General features: G+C 40.7%; 1 protein-coding gene across 23 annotated transcripts in view; it reads right to left on the reverse strand.

The window, feature by feature from the left end:
* MAF (MAF bZIP transcription factor) overlaps positions 1 to 21,005 on the reverse strand; it is a 698,813-nt gene that overhangs the window by 362,510 nt on the left and 315,298 nt on the right. The window contains exon 10 of one of the 23 annotated variants that reach the window (XR_004308687.1): positions 6,827 to 6,975. The exons of the other annotated variants lie outside the window; for them this stretch is intronic. The gene's annotated coding sequence lies outside the window, so the exon portion shown is untranslated. Of the gene's footprint in view, positions 1 to 6,826; positions 6,976 to 21,005 lie in introns of those variants that run through there. 23 annotated transcript variants of the gene reach the window in all.

The following is a 21,005-nucleotide window of genomic DNA, read 5'->3' on the forward strand; positions in this document are numbered from 1 at the left end:
ATTTTGTGAGTTAAACAATAATTCTCTCAAAACAGTTTCCAACCTCTGCCTGCCCCAGTAGATGTAAATGGGCCTCAACGACCTGCTGAGGATCAGTGAAGTGCGAAGTGGACCTGGCCACAATTGTGTTGTGTGCTTCTTGGCTGTAATTCAATGCAAGACTGTATCTCCTCTTCGCGGATGGGTCATGTCCTCAGGACTGCTCTCATGATTGATACAGACTTCTGTCAGCAGATATTGCCAAAATGTCTGACATAGTCAACATTCACAACCATGAAATCGCACAGAAGTCACAAAGTGAGCAAACCGTATTTCTCATGCAAGGTGAGATTTTACACCTCTGTTAATCCTTCAGAAGCATCTGCAGGGATTTTTCCAGCTAAAGCCAAGAATTTCATAGGACGAGTAAAGAAGATAATTTTACACTCCTCTTAGCATCAAAGCAGCTCTGTATCTATCTTGCTTGAAATTGGCCTTTGGAATTCTCCAATCAAAAGAAGAATGAAAAATTGAGAAATATTGATTAATGGTACCACAGAGTGGGATTTCAGTTCAGTTCAGTTCAATTTATTAGTCAATTCAAGCACTGTGTTCATATTAGATTTACATTTAAGGTGCTGGGCAATCAGAAACAGTTTAAGCTCCACATGAAGATGCTCAAAAATGTGTCAGTAGTGACTTGCTTTATTTCCTCTGTACCTGCAATGCCGAAGTCTCAGTTCAAATATCTCCTTTCAGAAACAGAACAGGAATGTCTTCAGGACAAGAAGATATTCTTATCACTTACATGGCAAGAAATATGAATATACACTTACGTCCATTAAGCAGAGATTGCTTTTTCAATGATTGCTTGAGATGGCAAAGAGGGCAGGAGTTTTGAGCCAGAAACTCCCGTTTGCCACAGAGACAGCTTTCCCCATCAGATTAAAAAACAAAACTATGTTGTCTTGAAAATACACACCCTGAGACTGCCCTACGTAAGACCAAGTATGAAGTACCTCATCTGGACTCAGGCCTGTTTTGTAAATAGATCTGTAAGCCTAGATGCCGCAAAATACTGGGTGAACATGTTTAGTAAGGCAATATTCCTAAAAACCCAGCAAAATATCCCCAATATTCAGAGCAGTGAATGTTCATCAGGGCATTTTCATTCTTCCATTTTGTCAGAAGATAAAATTTAAGCAGGCAGCTCAAGCAAAGGCATGTGGGAGCAGAGTGCACGTATACCAGTGTGCTACCAAAGTAACAGAAGCTCAGCCCACTGTCTGAGTTGCCAACACACTTTTACATCTTTGGGCAGAAGTGTATTGGAAGAACAAAAGCACTGTGATATTTTGCAACTTTATCTTTAAAAAAGAAGCCCAATCAAACTGAGGAAATATCCCATCAGATATCAAAAGGTTACTTGACAATAACTTCAATTCTCACTCTGGCACACCAGCCATTCCTGGTCCTCCAGGAATCTGTTGTATTGCTCTTTGGAGAGTTCTCAGAGTCCCAGCACACCAATGGAAGGTGGTTAAGTTACACAAAAATCTCTGCAGTGTTGCTTAGGAGCCAATCTTTGCAGTCTATAATGAAAATCAACATCTGTGCATTCCAGAGACTTTGAACTTCAGGTGTTTCACACTTCCTGCTACTCAATTTATGGAAAATGCAAATGAAAGTAAAGCAGATAAATGTTCTTTAACAACAGGAGGGTTTTGTCATGTTTGATATCGCATTGTTCTGAAGGAGTGGATTAATTTAGCCACTACCCAGGATACCAAAGGTTATGCTTGTAGTGGAGACAAAATAGAACCTGCACGTATTTTGATAAGGTTACATCATCAGGATAGTAACAATAAAACCAGCTTGCCATTTCTGTGCAGACCAATTTTCAAGCAGGAGGTGTCTTGTGCTCCCCCTTAATAATGAATCAGGCTGACTGACATTTGAAATGGCAATAATTTCCCCAGGAGATGCAGCTGCAATCTTAGTATTTTCTGTTCTTGCTCTCAATCTGATTTCTCTTATCCACAGTATGAGGCAGCTGAGTATAATGCAAGAAGCATTATCAGCAGCAACGCTACAATTAATGCTGAAAGAAAATGAATATTTGTCTACCGAAGAATAGATTTTAGAATACCTAGGGGAACTACTGTACTTTGAAAATGAAGCCATTTTGTGCCTTTATTGAAATGCACTCATACTTCCATGGTTATACTCTGACTAGTTAACCGTATCAAGGTAATAAGTGCATAGACAGTTTTTACTGTCCCATGTTAAAGCTGTTTACAGAATGCTAAGTAGTCCAGTACTACTCACAACAACAGTCTGTTTTGGCTGTAATCCATCTATATGTTTCCACACCTCACTTCTTCCATTATTAAATCCAAGAACTAGAAAGGTCATGGCAATTTCTCTCTAATTCAGAGTTCTAATGGCAGAGGACATCTCAACATGGAAAGAAGCAGAAATGGAGTTGTGTGCTCTGTTAATGGTGGATGTGGAGGCAGACAGATAACGGTTTCCCATCTTTACTGTCTCAGGGTGTCTTTTTTTTTCCAGTGTTTAAATGCCAGAGTCACACAAGTGTCCCATTCAGCTCCCTGGTGGAAACGGGATAAAGAAACACAAGCTATCGGAACATTCAAGCTTGCAACCAAGGCCCAAACTGAAAGGTGCTATTAATAGAGAGAAACAAGCAGCTAGACTTCAAACAGCTCTGGATACAATAAGGCTTTACAGTAAGCTAATGCCCCCTTGACCATCTGCATATCATCAATCAGGTCATCCAAGAAAAAGATCTATAAATAACCTATCTGACCAACTCTGAAAAGGCTTTTGATAACAATCCTTCATAAGTGCAAATGGCAGCACTTAGCCTACCTTATTTGTGAGCACAAGAGTCATTTGTCCCTAGCTGGTCAAAAAATCATTTATGCTTCCATTTGATTGTATCCACAGAAGATTTCAAGCAACAAATTACAATGAGGCAGCTGAAATCCTTCCCTGAGACCTGTTAGTACCAACAGAAGAGCAGAAGTCTTAACCCAGAAGGTCCAATGCATCCAGCTGGACTGAGATAACTTGCCTCACATTGCTCAAATGCAGTAGAGTCACATTCATTTCCTATCATTTTCCTTAATTAGTTAATCAGGGTGCATCGTTTAAACAATATTTTCTACAGAAATAACAAGCAAGTGAAGTATAAGAAAGCTCCCGGGGTCATCAGACAATGAAGCATAAATTAAGAAATACCCATTCACTTCGTCAAGAGTTGCCAGGGTGAGCAGAGAGATGCCAACCTGGGAAATCTCTTTATCCTGTGACATTCACGGAGTAAAGGCATCCAGGGAAGAACCAAGGCTGAACTCCACAATAAACAATGACACAGGAACCTATTAGATTGTAATTTCTCACTCATGCTCAGGACTGCACTGCATGTATGTTCCATGCTACAGGCCCTGCCCACTGGCTCCAGGTCATCGATGGCCCAGCACTGAACTCTGAGGTTCATCTCATCCCTTCTTCCCTGAGCCTCACAGCCCCGGGTCTCTCAGCAGTTATGCTCTCACCTGCAGACCTGGAGCTGCGGGCCTGCACTGGCAATCTGAAAACTGCTCAGGGCCTTGGTGTACAAGAATGTGAGCAAAATCCTCTTTGACATGCCTAAGCTGGTCTTTAATAATGTAGCCCACAGGTTAAATAAATATATTTGATGGACTTGGCATGGTTATTTATTATTAATTTATTTCTATGCAAGAAATGCAGGTCATCCACCGAACCAGGCACTGTCACAGTCATTCCTAACTTACCTAGAAACAATTTCTTATTTATTGGAAATGTTCATAATCCCATTGGCTTCAATAGGCTTTCATGAGCCAAAGTCACCAACAAATCCATATCATATTTACTAAATGTTGTTCCCTCCTAAGCAATTAAAGCTTTGTCCCTCAGATGGCAGCTTGTTTGTTACAAGCATCTCAGTCTAGATGGAGGATCGATCACTTCTCAAAGTTATGAGAAGATAATAAACATCAGAGAACACTTCCTTCATACAGAATTACTTTGTTTTCAGTGCTTCTAGGAAAGCCCGAACACGTACAGCCCACCTACAACATCTATTTCTTCTCTGACAGCACCACCATCTTTATTTGTAGTAGATTTCTGTGGATTTATTTTGGTTCAACAATGCTCTCCTTACAGATCTGCCCAGTGAAGTCAATTACAGTTCAGTGGATAGGTTGATACAGTTTTCTTTCTTATTTGTTACTCCTCTTTTATGTTTATGAGCTACAATAGTAATGAAACTCTACTTAATGCTCATATTATCTCCCAAAGACTACTTTTTACAGAATTAAGAGTAGGAATAGATTTTTTTAATGAAATAATACTGTTTATTACAAAATATATATATATATATATATTTAATCATAATTACATTAGGAAACATATATAAAAGCTAAGTAATAAAATAAAATTAGTTGGAGAAAACAAAAGGGGGGAAAAAAAAGACAGAAAGGATTAAGTAGAGTCATATAAGGAATAGATTCTATTTAATGAAAATTTCCACAGTGTTCAACATTTTTATTATGGTTAATAGCACTGTGCTTCATTTTTGTCTGCAGTAATTGTGTATTCTTAATGAATGGGCACTCTTATTTCCCCATTGAGCACTGACAGAAATTAATAAACCTAATTCTGTAGGTTTAAGTTTAATTCTAGTGAAATATATAAAGCAGTTACATTTTCACTTAGCTACTAACTGGAATAGAAATGGGTTTAAGCTTTTCAGCAGCTTAATAGGGAGCAAATTCTGTTTTCTTTTATTTCTTTTTTTTCCCCCTCACACTTGGGTCTATTTTTGTTGCTACATGCAAGAAAGGACATGTCATGGCTGGTGAGGCCGAACCGAGCCTACAGTGACAGTCGTTAATTTTTTCTTTAAATACAATTACTAGACTTAGCCCTTTATGCCAGCATTGCTGTTAATGATTGTTAAAGATGATCTCCTTGGTTTGCACTTTGATAGAGATTGCAAGCAATAGCAGACTTCAGACTGCCCTCTAGAAAACTCAGCCATCATAGCACTCAGAAGACAAATTATCAGGTTTTTATTTACGGAAAATAAAAAGCAAAGAAATAACCCAAAGCTGAGCAAGAACTGAGAGACATCAGCTATAATTACAAGCAGTATTTTTGTTAGAAGAAAAACAGGATTCCTCCCATGAAATTTCAAGAAAACATTGGAGTGCATCTCAGTGCTGTATGTTGGGTGCACACATATACACTGCATGAACAAAATCCATACATCTTCCCACCACAACATAAGGGACATGGACCAAGTAAAAAATAAGTAATAATTTCGTATAAGTTAGGAGTAGACTTCTTCAGCCCTGTAATGTAAAGCCTTTGTTAATCTCTCTTCTAGCAGGAGGGCAGGTTTAATTGTTCAAACTTAAACCTAAAGTGATTTTTTCAGGTAGGTAAATAACTCAAAACCACAAAGTGGAATTTAAGGCAGAATCTGACTGTGAGTCACTAAACTCCGAGGTACAGTGTTGTGTGGCTGCTGAGACATAGGCTGTGAAACAAATGTGGGCTTCGTGTCTTTTTGGATTTACAGTTTTTAAGAGAAACTCCAGGTGCTGAAGGGAGCCATTTTAAGAGCCACCACTGAGTGCCTTAAGGACTTGGCATGTTCACTTTGGGAAGAACCAATATTGTGACCACAGGTGGGCAATAATGAGACAATCACTTTCTAAAAGACATTATTTTAAAAACAAGAATAGAAACATCAGTCTGGCATCATGACAAAAGTGCTCTTTTGGGAATAATTATATGGATTCTTCCTATCCTATAGTTTTATTTTAGAGTGGGCCAAATCCCCAGCTGGTTTAGATCAGCAGCTGATTTACTCCAGCTAAAGACGTGGCCTCCTATTTCATTTCTATTATTAAATTATCTTTTACAGTCCCCACTGTCCTAATTTATCATCTGTGTTGGAAATTCCAGGAGCACACTAAAGGGCAACCATGAACAAAGAAGAAAAGAAAGGGAAAACCTATCAGAAAGATTAGAGCAGAGCCACGTCATGAGCTTGTTTGCACACCCACCCATTCATTTTGCTAAATCATGAGACTGTAATACAGTTGAATTGTATTTAGACAACTGAAGACAGAGGAGATCATGAGAAGAGAAAGGCAAGAACCAGGCACAAGGAGGGTTCTGAGGTACTTAAAAGCAGGAGATGTAAGAGGGCAGCAGGAGGGAAGACAAAGCTATTATTAGAGGATGTGTGGATGGTGCAGAAGCAGAGGATAAAAGGGTATCAGCAACATGAGAGATGCCGGAGTGCAAAGGGATGGAGAGGGGAAAGATATATGGCTTCAGCCTTCATTGTTGGGCTCATGTGAGGAGCAGGCAGAGTCTGTCTGGGAGCTGGGAAACTCCTCTGTTCCTGCTTTAACTTTGGGTTTGAAAAGCCATACTTACCCTATTGGGAATCCAAACCAATACCACCTAACACTGGGTGAGCAAAGTAAAAAAAAAAAACAATTGCAAAGGAAATTAAAGAATAACAGGATCTCCTCGTTCCCCTTACACTGTAGCACACAGATCTGGGATAGACTCCCAGTCCAGGAGTTGCTCCAGAGATGAACAAAATGAAGTAATATGCTATTGCATGTCTTCCCAAAAGTAGCCTTTTCTCATGCCTCCCCCAGGGAAAGGGCAACCACAGCTGAGAAACCAAACCTGAGCTGGCTCTGCCAGTTTCTCTCAATTCTGTCAGCCTCCGAGGTTTTTAAGTTAAACATTTTGTGAGAGATTAGTGTTGAAAAGAAGCAAACACTTACTAAGCAGCAACAGGTAACACCCTCCAAGGCAATGCAGAAGGATTTCTTAAAGCCATATGGCTTGTGCCTCAACCACCCCACGCAAATTAGCTCTGAGCAGCAAGGTCCGCACATACTATAGGCTGTGACACTTCTAGATAAAAAGAGAGAAATAAAACAAGTATTACATACATAATAAAACAAAGCAGAATTGCCCCTCTTCAGGGCAATTCTGGATCTCTCGCTACCAGGTACAAGGTGGTGGATGATGAACGCTTAGTAGTTTAGGCCCTGGACAAGTAGAGGATGGTGATGGCAAGATCCAATCATCTCACATGCCCATCAGCATTGTGTCTGAGTGCTGAAGTGAAAAAGTCAGGCATTCAGCCAAAGACTCAGCTCATAGGATACACTGCTCTGTCAGAGCTGCAAGAGCTATGCAGCATAAGGACTTGTAGCAACATCCTCCTCAGCAAACAATATAGAAGAAAATTTACTCTTTCCAAACAGTTTCTGTTGTCTAGAGGAACATATTTTAGGTTTTAGGCATCAGTTTTCTCAGCCATTTTCACACCATGACAACTTAATTCTTTTTCCCGGATTGTCTAAATAACCATTTGGTTAATGACAAATAGCTAACAGCTTCACTATAATAATCCATGTATGAAATTTGAGGTTACATCCTTCACTTAGTCATAGAAATGCATTTTCCTGCCCTGGTTCCCATCACTGCTCCCATTAGTAGCAGACTAATAAAGATGCCCTGCAGCACCAGCCACCCAGTTAAGTAATAGGGTGAAATCTCCACCCATTTTTTCTAATGGAAGACAAGCAGGCCAACACCTCTGCTGTTTACCTCCTCTATAGGTGTCCCAAAGGACATACAAGTGTTTAATTTGTAGATCAGATGCACCCAAGTTATTATTATAAACCGCAGTTTCATACTTATTTAAATTTCATTTTTGACTTAAGTGCATCATCCATCTCTTAAAGCTGCCTTTAAAAAAAGAAACCTAACCCACCGTGTTCTATTTAGAGCAATGAGGGAACAGCACAGGTGCAATGGAGACTGGATCTACCAGCTGAAATTCAAGTTTGTCCACTGTGATTGATTTGCTGTCACTGACAGGACCTAACAAAGAAAACACTGGCTCCTGTTTGAGAGTTGCACCTACTAAATATCTATGCAATTTTACCAAATTAATATCTCTTCATTTCTTTGGAGAACACTATTGTTTTCCCAAGGCGGCATTTCATCGCATGTCCTACACGTTTCCCAAGCAGTGGTATATTGTCATGTGAATCCGACAGACAAACTCCTTGGTATGCTACTTATTAAATCTGCCCCTACATGTTGAAGATCAAATTCCACCACCTAATACACAGTTTTAGCCTTTTGATTACATCAACACCCAGCAACTCCAAGAGATGCAGCTCTCTCACAGCCATAAGGCTCTCTCCATCAACTACCAGGTGAATGCTACATCACTCCCCATCCCCCTGACTTTTTACATTAGCTTTAATCATGGCAAAACTCTTGGGTACAGATGCTGGCAGTGCTGTGAAGCTGTATTGGAGCATTTGCCAGAGGCAACTGCACACAGTAGTGGTGTTACAAGTAAAATGTGAGGGGGCTCAAATGTGAGCAGAGGCAATGTCCAGCTCCACGTGATCATCTTTATTCTCTTTTTGGACTTTTTGTTCTTATTTTTCCCCAAATCTAAAAAGAAATTGATGTTTAACTCTAGGAGCACTTGAGGACAAGTCGTGAAGGCTGTAGTTTGCTGCTGTCCCCAGAACAACATATTTCAAGGAGGGAACAATGTAATCAATGAAGCAACATGGCATGAGACAGTCTGGAGGCCTCACACTTGGTTTAATGTTCACGACAACAATAATTAGCCAGGATTAATCATCATAATGGTTTTTAAAATTTAACTTGAAAGTGGAAACCAGTTAGCTCAGGAATTTTGCCACTAGAATTCTGGCTCCAATGCAGTCCACAGTCATTGCAGATAAAAGCCTCAACTCTTTCATTAATCTTCAACTGTTTAAATGAAATTAATTGATGGAACATCAGTGATTCATAACAAATCAGTATCCATAGAACCCAAATATGTTTCTCAGAATGGCATTATCCACCAAAATCACAGGCTGGATTGAAAACTAAGTCTTGATTTCACCTATGTTGGAAAACTCATTAAATCAAGACCTTGGTACATATGTCTTCAGACATAGAAAGCCCTAATTAAGACAAAAGATTCTGAAAGTTCTCACAACTGACAATCAAATACCTGAAAAGAAAAAGACATCTGATTACTCCAGATATACATCATGCTTTGACCCTGCAACATTAAACTGCCTTGGTTGTCTCCAATGAATGTAGAAACCAGCAGTTAAATAAAACTTAACGTGATATGTATACAAGGTACGTATTAGGTGATTTATATAGCTAGGGAACCAAGATCGAAGCATCAAAAAGAACTAAAGTGATAAATACTTCCCATTTGTTTTCATAGCTTTGTGGAGATTACATGCAGACACTATCTGGGTTTTATACAGGAGCACATGTACCTTTTGGTGCCCAGCATCACGCTATTCATCTTGTTAGGAGAGTTTACCTCAAAATTCAGTCTGCTTCCAATACTGAGCTCAGTTTCAGCTGACAAAACCAAACCTTGAAAAAGGTTCTGCTTTTTCCTACCCCTTATCTGTTAAATAAGCATGTAAAAAGAAATGTAAAGAAAGGAATCAAATAACTGATTCTTCATGTGATAGATTATTTCACCGAGGAACATTTAGGTTTCCTAACTGAAGACACCCAGGCACCCCTCACAAATTCACACCGGCAAACAGCAAAGTGACAGCTGAGATTTGTTCCTGTGAATCTTCAAAAGCTGAAGCTGCAGCCGGATGTGTTGCCAACAAAGTACAGCAGGTGTAGACCATATGAGCTGACAAAAACAAGATTCTTGGGTGCACAGTCACTTTTATGTGCAAAACACAGCCATGCCACACCGTGCTTGAGCATCTGGAATTCACCACTTGGTTCTGGAGTGCTTTTTAACGAATTTCTGAAAGATTTAAGCTGCCAGATAGCTACCAGTAAAGCTGCTATAATGAGTTCTAGAGGATTTGAATGCCACTGAAATGCACGGGCATGCAGCTGCAGTCAGTTAAGAGGCTTTACTGATAAAAGTGAGGGTGGCTGGCTGCAAATTTTAGGAGGTACAGAATTGGATGGGATCTCTGCTCAGTGGTTTGGACAATCCTTTCACTCCTGTACTTCAGGGAGCATTGGGGAGAGAGGCTGCAGTCACGAAACTGAACAGCAGTGTATGGAAGCTATGTCTGTGGGAAGGACTCAGCACCATGCATCTGCCCAAGTCACCCTCAGCCACTAAGGCCTCTTTCCCAACATGGAAACATCCAAATTCTGTCCTTGTTGACACAGAAACTAGGCATGAGGTTTGGTATAACGCAGCAGGCACCTGTTTTCAAGTGCACCATTGGTTTCTGCATCACCCAGTGCAAATATGGGCCAGGCATGAATACACATGACTAACTGAATTCTTGTCATGAGGCCAGAATAATTCACCAGTTTAGGTTGTGGAATATCCAAAAGAGAGATTATTTTCCTAAACAGCAAAGCTAAATGAGACTGTGCACTACTGAAAGCCACACAGGCAAACCAGTGGCTAAACAAGACCAATAGCACTGGTGGTGCCAGTACAGCCCATGTGGTGCTAAGCAGGAGCCCAGGGCAGGCAGAGGCTGATATATCCCCAAGGCCTCCTCCACCCTCTGCTTTCCTGGCCCAAAGGTGCTGACCTCATATAGGATAATCATTCCTGGTAGATTTCTCCTTGACCATATCCAATTTTTGCACATTTCTCTTCCAGAGAAGAGTAGGCAGCACAAGAGCGTGTGAGCACAGCCCCTCCTGGGATCCCAAGCAGCTGGTGGAAGGGCACTCCCTTCCTTCAGCTAAAATAAGTGACCTCTCTTTTATTCACTACAACCCCATTTTTATTCTTGCCACCAAATGCTCATTTTATTAAAGCAGGAGAAGAAATATCCAGGCCCTCTGTACCAGGGGACTACTCCACATAAAAAGGAAAGGGATGGGGGTTTATTTTAACTCTTATTCGGAACAACAATCTTTCAGGTATAAACACAGCTGTCTGTGCTAACACTGAAATTCACTTAGATTAGATTAAACAAATAGTCAAGACCAACCACTACTAGGTGCTTCAAGCCTGAACAAGTAATCTCTTATTTAAATGAATCACTAGGTCATTTTAATCAGTTAAGTGGCTTAGCACAGGAATGCCTGCCATTCCCCCAGGTTTCAAGAGCTTCCCTACCTGCGCTCATGGCTACCAAAATAATCACTCCGCTCCACCCAGCTATTAAGCTCCAATTCATCAAAATCAATGAACCAAAAATCGAACTCTCAATGGCTGAGGTGCCCCTTTAAAACTGAAGGTTGACTCACAGGTGTAACCATCTGCTTCTGGCTTTCTGCTCTTGGTCATTGCCAGGCAATTTAAATGAGGTGGGTGAAAGTTACTGATAGCACTGAATAATACTCAATAAATTGCTGATGCATTGCACTGGCACTTTCCTAGTAATAAAAAATAAATAACTTAAAAATAGAACAAATGTATTTGAAGCACCACAGGCTTATTAATTCACTGGCTGCTATTTCATCTTACCATGGGATAAGCTGGAGCAGAGGTGTAAGGAGTAATCTTAGCTTCTGTTATTAAACTGTCTGGAAGTGGAAATGTCCCAGGAGTTGAGAGCATGTTTCCCACACACACTTACGTATACACACACATTACGTGGCTTGTATTCAAGGCCTCTCTGTCTCTGTTTACAACCCGGATGTTGGCACAACTGTAAAGGTTTGGCCTCCTCTTGATTCAGGTCATTTTATTTCTATGTCCCTCATACTTGTAAAGGTCCCTGCTGCAACTGGGAGGAGTTCTGGAGTAAGGGACACAAGGGAGCACCAGAACAAAAGAACCAGGTGAGGGCTGAAACAAACGGAACACAAACACACTGAGAATAGCAAGGCATGGTAGGGAACAGAAAAAGGATGGGCTCATCCTGAAATCTAAGGCTACTGAAAACATAACAGATAGGGAGTGGAAAGTGTGAATTACCATGTAAGACACATGTGAGCACTTCTTTTAGGGTTAGAAGATCATAAGGACCTTTAAAGTATATGAGTTTTAGAAATATCTCCCATTTCTCTTCCCCAAAGGGAGGAAGGGAGGAAGGAAGGGAGGAAGGGAGGGAGGAAGGGAGGAAGAGAGGAAGGGAGGGAGGGAGGGAGGAAGAAGAAGGAGGGACAGGAAGGAAGCGAAGGAAGGAAGGAGGAAGGAAGGAGAGGAAGGAGGAAGGACAGGAAGGAAGGAAGGAGGAAGTGAAGGAGGGGAAGGAAGGAAGGAGGGCAGGAGAGAGGAGGAGGGAAGAGCGTAAAGAGGAGGAGGAGACGGAACGGACGGAGGAAGGGAAGGAAGAGGAAGAGGGAAGGAAGAAGGAGAGGGAAGGAAGGAAGGAAGGAAGGAGAGATAGGGAGGAAGAAGGAGAGAAGAAGGAGAGGAGGAAGGAAGGAAGGAAGGAAGGAAGGAAGAGAGGGAGGGAGGAAGGGGGGCGGGGGGGGAAGAAAGAGAGAAAAGGAAAGAAGGAAAAAGAAGGAAAGAAGGGAAGAAGGGAAAAGGCAGGAGGGCCATCTATTCAGTGGGAATCTAACAAGAAACCAATTGTCTTACAAGGGCAATTGAAAATCAAAGTGAAGGAGTATTTATAGCAACTGAACTGTTTAAAAAAACAAACTGAAACTGCAACAGCAACAACTTCACAAAATCATATTCTTGAAGAAGGGGAAAAAAAGATCAAAGATCTGCAGGCAGCCAGCTCTGCATACAAGTGGCTTTATCAGCTCTTGGCTGTGCTAAAGAGAGTCAGGCATTCTGAAAGAAAAAACATTTAATGAGGTGATGAACAACACTTTCTTGGCCTTAATTATAAGGATAGGACTAAGCAACAATAATTGCAGGATAAATTATTGTCAAGAGATATTTCCAAACAACAACAAAAAAACCATGTCATTATCAAACAATTATTTTAAGTCTCATTTACATATAAAAAAGAAGAAATGGAATAGTCCTCTTTTTCTTTTCCATTTGTGGAGGTGGTGGAAATTTTCAGGGTGGTGCATGGGAATTAGATGCACTACACCCAATATTGCTAATGACAGATTAATTCTCAGCAGATCACTCTGGGAATTGTACATTTGTATCCAAGGGCACAATTCAATCCAACAAAAACTCAAACCTCTGTGAAGTGCCCTCAAAGAGTCACACACAGTTAATAAAAGGAGCAGAAGACCAACTTCCTCACAAAGCATCATTTGAAATAAACAGCAGAAAAGTTCCATTTAGGACAGAGAGAATTAAGCTTTAGGTACAACAAAGTAGATATGCAATAAGCTAATCAGGCCTTATCAGATGAGCCTTTCAAAGCTCACATGAAAGAAATGAGATGTATACAGTAGCCTTGAGTCAAATAGGATTTCAGGAGCCAACAAGTGTATGTCATACAAATGGAGACAAAATGAGATCATGGCAATTGCTCTCAGGCATTTGTCTCAACACTACTTTGTGCCTACAGATCCCAAGCAGTGAAAGACCAGTAGGCTTTTGGCAATAAAAGAGGTGCAGAGCTGCATTGTCTATTTTCCCACATTAGCAAATGGAGCAGATTTTCAACGTGGTTCCTGCTGAAGTATTAAATAAATAGTCATATTTTCAAAAGATCTCAGCAGCTCAGAATAACACAATGTGCCACTGGTTTCTGAGCTTTTACCTTTACAGCCAGCTACTTCTAGCTTACATTTGCCATTATCACCATAGTGAATCTGGGTGGTTAAACCAGAGACCAGATGAGGAGGCTTTTTTCCATAAGTTGAGTGTGTTTGTCTCATTGAATGCAAAGTCTCTTAATTTTTATTTTTTAGTTATCCTTCTGAAAAATAATAGTACTAAAGAATGGGCTGCTTGGCAAAAAACTTGGCATACGTATAAGAGTATATACTCTGTGAATACAGTACCTACAAGGAAATGCAATAAAATACAGCGATGGTATCTGAATGTCTTTCCTGTATGCAGGTATTTTGGCAAGTAATTTACCTACAGTGACCATTAGTTATACTTAGAACAGATCAGGCATATTATCATAGGAATAAGCACAATAACAATCTCATTTCTTTCACCATGAAGAATGAAACAAAGCTGGGTGCTCCCAACACTTATTCTTTAGTTTTATTTTTTAGAAAATAGGGGCAGTGGTATTATTGCTTAAACAGATTGTTAACCAGAATAAAGGCAAATACATCTTAGACATCTTACCTGTTCACTTGCAAAAAACCATTTCAGAAATTAGACAAGCAGTTTTCAGCTTGTATTTCAGAAGTATTATGAAGTCCATAAGATACCTCAAAGCAGTCTAAACAGAAAGTTGCCAAGTCTAGCATTCAGTAGGCTTACATTTGCTTACTTAAGTCCATCGGATCTCTTCTACTACACGAAAGGCTCCATTAATTCAAAAAACTTATTGGGTACATTGTCCCAGCTCACAGCACACAGAAACAAGTGTGTAGGGCACAAACAGTTGAGAAGAAAGTCCTGAGATTATATAAACACATATAGAGCTACAAGGTAATACAAGACAAGCAACTTAATCAAAAGTTCAGTAAATTCCAAGATTCTGGCCAGACCAGTGGGACATGAATCAGACCCCAGATACTGACTTCTTAAGACTGGGATTGTATTAGTGACAAGGACAGAATAGAAATGTGCTTATTTCTACTACTTTGCTTAGTGACACGAGACAGCACACTAGTGGCTTCCTTTCTGCCCTTACAGTGCTTATTGTAAATTAAAGCCTTAGCTCGCAAAATGCAGAGAAAAGCACAGTTCTTATTTCAAAAGCTCCCTCTAGCTTTTCCCAACTGTTTGTTACCAGAATTTTCCTGATGATCTGCTAGAAAAAGCAGCTTAGAGTCAAAGGTGGTCTCATCAGTCTTAGAGAAACACAAGCGTATATTGTATAACCAATTTCAAGTAGGTTTTTAATTTGTAAAAGCTGCACAGTTAAGACGATGCTGAAAAGCCCACCCCCTTCTTTTGATTTAAGATCAAAGAGATTGTTAGAAAAGTGACATAACCCTTAGCTGTCCCAGAAAACCACATCTGCCACAATTAAGCAGTCTCGGTCTCTGAGCCTCGTGCTCACAGAGGAGCCGGAGCAGTGCGTGGGGATCAGAGGGGTTGTGCTGCAGTTGTGGGCATGTCTGCAGTAAATAAGCACAGGTCAGGCTTCCCGCGGCTTCATCACAGCCTACAACCAGCAGGGCACACAAAGGGAGCTGGGACTGCACACCGAGGCTTTGGGGCTGTGTTGGACACTGCTTTTGGGGCAGAAATGCTGAAGCCCAGTTCTGCTTATGTGGGTATGTGAATGGGAAAGGCTGTGGCCACTAAGAAGGCATATATGAAATAGTCTATAGCGCGTACTGCCCTTGCAGCAGATACTACATCAGATAAAGATGTGTAAACTCCAGCAGGCACTACTGACTGCTCAAGCATCACTCAGAGATTGGCTAGAAACACAGATACCTTCAGGAGTAAATTGAAACAAGGGGGAATTTCAGTCACTTTGCAGATCAACACCAGATGAACCATAGCCCACATCTTATGAAGTGCTGATATAGAGGACCAGAAAATGATGCATAATCCTGTAGATTCTTTCTATACATTTTAACTCTATCCTATCTTTACACATATTTTCAGAGATTTATGACTTCCTAACATTAAAGTACTCCGTGTGCTATAGGAAGGGATAAAAAGACACATTATAAGCTTAAAAACTGAGAATTTCATGAGAGTTAATATTGTCACTGAGGGCACACCAGAAAGAATTACTGCATTTCTCAGGCTGCTCTAACATTAAAGGATTAAATCAGAAAAGCAAAGTCTTTCATAAACTGAAGCAAACGTACAGACAATGTCAAAGCTATTTGGCCACAAATTGGAGCCATCATTTTCACTTTGGAGGTTTGCACAAGAAGCTGTTCTGCACTGCAAAAAAAGACTGAAGGGAGAAAATGAATGGCACAAAGCAAATATGGATGTTCAGTTCTGAAACAATGCAAAGTGCTATGTAGAAACGATATTTATATGAGACATCTGAAAGCTGAAGATTTTAATATTGTCCATCATAGACTGTAATAGATGGCTGCACTTGTCACACTTGCAGAAGAAGAGAAGTGAATTTGACTGTCCTCTGCTGAATCAAACTGCTTTTCCCATACAGGACATCTTAACTTCTCTTCATTAACACTGGAGTGATCTCAAACTCTTCTCTGTCCCGACTCCAGCCTGTACTTGTGGCTATGGACAAATGCATGACAGGGTTCCTTACCTAATACAGTCAGTAATAAAGTAGAAATTCTGAACTGAAGAAAGCAGTGGGTCCATCTCAATGATCACATTCCCTAGAAATCTCTCACCGCTGCGTTTTGTTCTATTCCTTTCTATGGACATTTGTTCCACGTATATGTTTCTGTTTTCCTTGAGATTTCAAAAGAGTTGGCATTTTTAGAGTATTGCTTGTTAATTGTTGGCGAGAAAAGACAAATTATGAGCAGGGGAACTGTTCGGGGAGGATTTAGTGTATTTGAATAATTTAGACCCCTGCCGCCAACATGACAGGATTGTTTTTCTCCTGCAGTAGCCTGCTGCTGCAAGAATTAAAACTGTCGTGGCAGGCTACAGCCTGGGCTAGGCCTTAGTAATGAGCTTTATCAGTCAATAAATGATTTTATGCAGCAAATTAAACTGTAAATTTGGTTTAGGTGGTAAATATTTAGAGAATAAAGATATCTGGCTAATGAGGACTGGGTGGGGAGAGCATGTAATGCAAATGTCAATCCTTTAAATCTTCGGGAGGCTCAGGCACTGCAGAAAGTTTAGTGCTACAGCCTTTTTTTTCTAACTTTTGTGAAGAGCAGGGAACACTATCTCTGCTGTATTTACAGTGCTAATGAAGGAGGGAAAGCCTTTTGTAGGGTCCTGTGCAAGCCACTGGTCCACGCACATACTCGGCCTTCAGACAAGGCATCAAATGGCCTCATGCTGAAAGCAGAGACACTGGATGTGTTGCACTCACAGCAGCCAAGCGCAGGAAGTCTGATAGGAGCTGAGTTCCCAAGGGATCAGGGAAGCTTGGAGCCCGCTCCTGGCTCGAGTCTGTACCTCTAAACACAGCCCGTGTGAAAAGATCTGCTTGGTCTTCAACTTGTAGCAAGGAGAGAAGCAGCCCTTAACAGACACAACTGATTTAAAACCTTCCCCTCTCAAACAGGAGACTACTTCTTATACCATGACCTTTCAGCTCTGGAGCTGCTTCTCCCTTAAGGTTCACCCAAACCCCAGGCTGCTCCGTGGCCCACCCTGGAGTGCCTTTACATAGAAAGGGATTCTGAAAACGTGTTTTTAAAAGGCACATCTGGATTAACATGGATGAAAGGACCCTGAACAAATAAGTCGCATGTGTTCAAAGGTCAGGTGATTAGCAATATGCTGCTTCAAAAGCAGATGGGGAAGCATTCTACCAAAGCTGGTTTCCAGGATGAGCCCTTGACTTCCAGCTACGCTCCAAGGACTATTCTTTCTCCAGGGAAGGCCTGGAAAACTTATTAATCTTGGCAAGGGCATTTACAACGAAGATGAAAATTTTGCATTGAAGTTTTTTTTTACTGTGGCCAAAAAGTCAGCTTTGAGAGGAAAAAAGTATGCGATAAAAATGTCAGTCAGATCCATAAAGAATTGCTGGAACTCTTCCTAAAGCTAGAAGTGCTAACCTTGCTGTCCTTTACCAGTAGTAGCATTTTTTTGTGTGTGTGTGTAATTTCTGCTGGATCTATTATTCTGTATTTTTTGACTAGGAAAATATACACAACCCTTGATGGGATAAGTGAAACAATGGCTTTATTTATGCCTTCCAGGTGACACTGCCAGATGGTAAAATCTCACACAAACAAAACCAGAAGTGCCTGTACGATGCATGGGGCTAACAAAGAGCCTACTCCAAGGTGGGGAAACCATCTCCTTTCAAGAGAAACCCAAGCCAGCCAAGAATCCATGCCAAAAAGTCCTCTTTGAGCCAGTTCCAGGCTCAGGTGCAGCACAGCTCACAGTGACAACATGCAGAGAACCCCAGCTATGCAGAGAGCTCCTGTGGACAGGGATGTTCCTACAGGGGTTTCCCTGCATCAGGTGAGCTTCTCACCAGTGCTCAGGTCAATGTCAGCTTTGACATTTCAGGCACAGAGCGACGCAGTCTACTATGAAAGGCCACAGAGTGAAATTTGAAAAGGACACAGTTACATATTGAAAGGAAATTGAGCCACAGAATACCCCAGTAAAACTCGGTTGGACCCACATACTGTACACTCCAAACAATATGCTATTAAGTGCAATAAATCCAAATGGCACTCTAGAGATTTGCTCGGGAGATCAGAATATATATTATGGATATGCTATGGAAGGCTGTTTTAAACACAAAATCTATTCCATTGCAAGCTGTTGATGTTAACCATTTCTTGAAAGACCCAATACACTAATGCAGTTTATTTACATGGCAGAGAATTAAACTTCATGTATCACCTTCTCCAAGCCTTTCTTTGATTAGATTGCCTCAGTTTAATTACCAAAGTCTGTTAAAGGACTTTCAGCGCAAATGTAATTTCATGCAGGTGTTACCTGGTGTAATGAAACCAGATGTTTCCATCGAAATAGGCCTCCCTCATTTGAAATGTGTTGCTGCAATAGCCTGATTTGTATATCCATCAGTTCAAACTGAAGAAGAAAAAGAGTGATTGAAGATGTTCGGTAAGTTCAGACTTTGAGTATAGAATGGAAAGGGCCACCTGTTGTCTCTTCTTTTCTGGTTGTATGTCACTTTACTTTCAAATATCCGTATTGTTCCAACTTTGTGTAATTCAGCAGGCTGGGCAGCTCTGCAAAGCATTGGGAGCATAATGAACACAGGCACTGACTTGCACATGAAAAAAGACAAGGCTGTCCTTCACTGGGCACGGTCAGTCTTTTTATTGTCATCTTATCCTCATGTGCTTCATGTAACCTATGAAGCTCTCTAACCAGTTTCTGCAGTGGACTAGAAAGTTCTTGTCAAGTTAACGTATTTATCGTTGCATACCAGCAGCAATTTAATAAAAATAAAATCAAAACTAAAAACACTTTCAGTTTTCATTGTAACTTTGAAAAGCTTTTGAATATCCATGGGTTTCTACTAGTAGGATGTTATTCTGTAGGCATTTTAAGAGCTGGTAAAATGGCATAAAATAGCATGATTAGACATAATAATATTCATAGGTACTACATGGTCAGACACTGGCATGTTAGTTAGCTTATGTTAGTGAATGCTAGTTTAACTAACATTCTGGACACACAATTTACTTTTTGTGTTATAAACCCCAGTAAACTATACTAAGCTGGCTGCTGTTGTGATCTGTATTCACAAAAGAAATACATATTCCTTTCATGAGACAGTCTCCTCATTTTCCATCATAGTCATCATCATTAATGCTTCTAATTTTATCTTCATTATTGTAAAATCTTGACTGGCCAAATGACAGACTAAAGGCTTAAAGCAAGAAGAAGAACCAAGACCACACGATGCCTAAGCTGACAGCAATAGGGGCTAGTTTCTGTAGCATCCAAATTTTGAATCACTTTTCTGATTAACTCAGTTCATCACCCACACAATGGTCACAGAAGTTGTACACATCAGCCTCTACTGTCTGGCACTGGAGGAAAAACTCCTCACCATGCTGCAGAGAGTAGAAATGGGGGTATTTGCTAAGGAAGCCTCTGCCAGTTTCCAACTGACACAAAAGGAGTTGTGATGAAATGTTCACATTTCAACCCAAAAGGAGCGAACCCAGCCCCATCTGGCCAGCTAAGTGACTCCAATCGGCCATTCAAACATGAGCCTGAGTCAGAACCCTTTTGCATTTCTCCCCATTGTTCTGTCAAGTCCTGATGCTGCACAGACGACACAAACCCAGCCCTGGGACTCAGACTCATGGGACTGCAGAGCTCCAAACAATGCAGAACAAAGGGCCCATGGGCATTAACAGAAAGTTCACCAGTAACATCTAACAAGCGGTGGCACACAAGGCCTGCCAACCAGACAGATCCAAACAACCAATGCACTCATTCCTTGGGTTAATTCTTTTATCATTAAAAACAAACAAATACAGAAGATCAAAATATGCATAAATCACACTGCCCTCTCCTCCCCTTCCATCTGTACCTCATGCTAACCTTCAATCCGTTTGGAAAGCACATGAGCACTGTGGTAGCAATATGAATGAGAACTTGCAAGGTGGGGTCTTGAGGTGCACACACAACCAACCGGCAGATTACATGAACATCCACAAGTGAGCACATGCACACACACACACAAAGATATCGCACGTTAACAGCCTCCAAACCTCTGCCTTTACAGTTGCCTTCTCGAAGGAATTCATTTCTATTTCGTGTTGTTTTCAGGTTTACTTGGGGGCGGGGGGAGGTGTAAGGAAAGGGGAGATATAGGTAAGTCAACTAAACTACTGTCTGCCCTCATTATTTCAATTCAGGGACTGACAGTACAAGACTTAATATTACAATAAAGCAAAACTGGTGTCAGCAAAAAAAAAAGTTTCGATGACACACTGATATGGAACACTATGATACACTGGTAAAAACTATGTGAAAACCAGAAACACATAAGACTGCAATTTAATCTTTTTATTTGAAATATAAATATTGTTACTATCAAGCTTGACAGTATAGAAAATGTGTGCCCTGCAGCCTTCTGACAAAACAAAATTTATATTTAAAACTTCCTGAAATAATGCCTTTCATATGTGGAGTTTTGTCACATTGCAGCGGCTCTGAGCCTACCTTATGGTCCTGCACCTTTAATTATTTTATGCCTAGAAGACACATTTTAAATAGAAGAGGCGGGTTACAAGAGTTTTGACAGCTGTGGATGATTAAAATACTGACAACATGCACTATATAAAATTCCCTGAGGTTT

Source organism: Coturnix japonica, chromosome 11 (assembly GCF_001577835.2).
Source record: "Coturnix japonica isolate 7356 chromosome 11, Coturnix japonica 2.1, whole genome shotgun sequence".
Lineage (NCBI taxonomy): Eukaryota > Metazoa > Chordata > Aves > Galliformes > Phasianidae > Coturnix > Coturnix japonica.